The 3,560-nt window shown below is 37.3% G+C and overlaps 1 protein-coding gene across 20 annotated transcripts in view; it reads right to left on the bottom strand.

The window, feature by feature from the left end:
- The window catches only part of R3HDM1 (R3H domain containing 1), an 86,590-nt gene that overhangs the window by 82,438 nt on the left and 592 nt on the right, over positions 1-3,560 (bottom strand). The gene's annotated exons all lie outside the window — the stretch shown is intronic.

Genomic DNA, 3,560 nt, shown 5'->3' with positions numbered 1-3,560 from the left:
GAAGAGATCAAGAATAGAGAAGAGATCAAGAATAGAGAAGAGATCAAGAATAGAGAAGAGATCAAGAATAGAGAAGAGATCAAGAATAGAGAAGAAACCCTTGAATAAGCATCCCACAATCATGCTCTCCAAATCTAGTTTGCTTCAGCAGCTTGGATACAGGTATACAATAGCCAAATATAATATTCTTGGGAACTTAATTCTCTGTACTGGAGAGGAATTCATATCACAGAATGACACATTGACACGATTCTCATAACACATTCTTGTACTTTAAACTGGGAGAGACTAGACTATTTACAGGAGTAGCAGTGGAGGCCGTTCCGTAATTAAAGCTGCTGAACTTTCATAAATCTGGTTTCAGACAGTATTTCCTCTAAAGCACTCCTTCAAAAAAGTTATGAAATCAAAATAAGATTATGGGCAGGCCTAAAGCACAATTTTTCCCCAGTAATATTTAATCAGAAACTGTTGCTGATTTATGATGTCCTAAAAATAGAGCTTTTCAACTCTATTTTCAAAAGTCTCTTAACATAACATTATTATACAATGCATCCATCCACCTCCTCAAAGAAAAGCTGACAAAAACACACAGATATACGTAAAATCTACTTGAATGGGCTTGCACAGATGCTACCTATCATTCAGAATCAGCACCAGATTAAGGCATTCACATAAATTCTTCTTTCCTAAAAAGAAGTACAGCATAAATGACCTTATATGCAGCTCCTGCACAGCCAAACTACTCATCTATTATTAAAAGGCTTGATTTTGAATGCAGTGTTTAAAAGTCCCTGGGTCATTCCTATCTAATCATTCTGCATGGGATACATGAGAAAACTGCCACAATAAAGCTTAACTGGACTCCCAAACCCAAACATCTCTGCAGTACCCCCAGTCAAACAGTGCCAGGATTACAGACTATTCTGCCACTTCCATGAAAGCTAATTAGATGAAACACCCATTACTTACAATATTTTGCTTTTACTGGCTATTGCATAACTCTGCAGATATCTGTGAAATATATGAGCACAGTTAGAGTATACCGGAAAATTTCAGAATCTATACCTACCCTTTATAGTAATTTTATTGTCTAATACTATTCAAGACATCCAAAGTTATTGCCACTTTTTGCAAGTACTGAAGTTATAACAGTAGTCTCGTTCACCAATACTGACCAACATTCTCAATATATTTAAAGGTTAAGAACTGAATCTATAATACATTGCAGCTAATTCAGCATTTATATTGCTCCATGGAGATAAACTGACAGTCCACTCTGTAGGAAGAGACTATCAAAAGTCCCACACACTTCAGAGACCAACAGATGCAACTGTATCAACTGTTTTTAGAAACCTAGAATACAGTGCCTTGAAACTTGAAATATGTCATCTCATTTAAAAGATGTGGCACTATATTTCTTAGTCAATGCAGCTTCGGGAAGAAGTAAACGTGAAAGTGGTAATGCGTTACTAAAGGAACAAAGATATGTGAATTTAACAAGTTAACCTAGGCTAATGGAACAAATCACCAGCACCTTTCAACTGAATAAAACACAAAACAAACAGGGGATTCATGTTTCTTATCGAGAGCTATACTTAAGGTGATGAAGCACTTAATCTAGAACATCCAGCTGGTCTGAAGCAGTTTCACAGACAGACTTTAAGTTAGTAGTATAAAATAGGTAAAATTAGAATATAAGGCAACTATACTGAAACATGAGAAGAAACAAACAAAAAAACCCCCAAAAATTCATTGCAAGTTAACAGAAGGAAGAAGCAGCTACAGACAGAATTATGGATAAGGGAAGAGAAAGGAAAGAAGTAGCACCTGCCCCCTCAAAAAAAAATTTTTTTCCTCCCCTGGAGGAATAAAAGAAATCGTAGGACCACTTCAGCTGACTCAATCAGCTCACCCTTTCTAAAGTTTTAACGAATCGCTTTTGGAAAACTGTTAACAAACCTAACCTAGGACACTGCATAGCCCTCACAGCTACTGGTACTTAGTCATATTCATTTTGCTCCTCAGAAAAGTAGCAGTTGATCTTGATAGCAATTTACAGTTTTGTAGAATAAAATGCCAAAGTAACTTACAATAGTGAACAATGTCAGTTTACACTGCTACATGTTTGATCTTCCAAGATTTAAAAGACATGACTTGTCTTAATATTATTTTTACCATTGGCTTTTTTTTTTTTTTTCCAAATTAAGGAGCATAAGCTATAAATTACAAAATACTGTGATGTACAAAGCTTAAGTATTTATTGGGAAAAAAAAAGTTTAATATTAGTCTTCATAAGCTGTCTGGCAATAATTTTATCACTTGTAACAAATAAATGAAAGAGTGTCAAAGAAAACACATGACCATTACCATTTCTTCTTCCTAAACAGCGAACTGTTTAAATAAAGCCTTTTGAAAAACAATTTGATTTCAGAATTTCCTTTATGTCATTCATTTCAGCAGTAAACTTGTAGACCTAATCTAATATTCACAAGAAACACTGCACTATAAAATTGCTGGCATCATGTCTTCTGCCTATTATTCAACAAAAAAGTAATCCCCAAGTACAGCACTCGCTGTAGAAAACAAGACTTGAGAAAGTAAGCCACAGTTGAAAATTGCAAATTAAGCCCTTAATGAAAAAAAAAGCTAAAGTCTCAGACACTCTAACAAACAAGACAAATCAAAAGCCATCCCCTATCTGCATTATAGGGGCAAGATCTCTCTGTCACTTCAGGCTCATGAAAGGGTGCATTTACAAAACAAATTTTGTGGATTCTGCTTTCTGACAACGCACCCATAAACAAACAAACAAACCTAGCACTCCATTTGTTTTTGTCCACCACTTTCCTCCTCCAGCTTTCTACAGACATCACAAAAGCAAGATCTGCCCTGGGGTACCACACAAATCCGCTGAGGTGTCTCTTATGCTACAGGCTTAATTATGAAGAACGGAGATTGTGCAAATCTCACAGTATGAATAACCTGAATTCTTCTAAGGCTCAGTGTGAGAGACACTGATGCCTCACTTATTTTTCTCTCTCATTTCCAGATAAAGTGAAACCATTCTTCTGCACCAAAAACCTATTTAAAAATATTATTAAGAAAGACTGTAAAAAATAGACTGTAACACAGCTGGCACTCAGTTTTACTTAGGCTCTGGATTATACTATGCTAGATACATCCACATGCAGAGTAACTGTCTAGTATGCTACTGCAAAAAAAAAAAGAAAAGAAAAAAACCCCATAATTGAACAACCATCTTCCAAGACTATCATAGCCAGCATGAATAAAACATTTTCCCCCAGCCAACGAAAAGAAAGGATTAAATGATAGTTTATGTGCAGCACACTTACAGAGAACTACGGTCTAACTGAGTGGTTAAACGCGACAAGAACGACCCCTGCAACATTTCGGGCATCCAGAGCCCACCTGAAGGGCTCACGGCACTCTGAGGCCACCCAACGGTTGACGACCCCTCGCCCCCCACGGACCAGCATCCGCCACGGGTGAGCCGGGCCACACGGCTCGCACGGAGCCGCGGGGCAGAGCCCAGGCCG

This window comes from Apteryx rowi, unplaced genomic scaffold, assembly GCF_003343035.1.
Source record: "Apteryx rowi isolate R43461 unplaced genomic scaffold, aptRow1 scaffold_8, whole genome shotgun sequence".
In the NCBI taxonomy this organism is placed as follows: domain Eukaryota; kingdom Metazoa; phylum Chordata; class Aves; order Apterygiformes; family Apterygidae; genus Apteryx; species Apteryx rowi.
The sequence above is the reverse complement of the archived record's forward strand: the minus strand, read 5'-3'. Positions and strand labels throughout refer to the sequence as shown.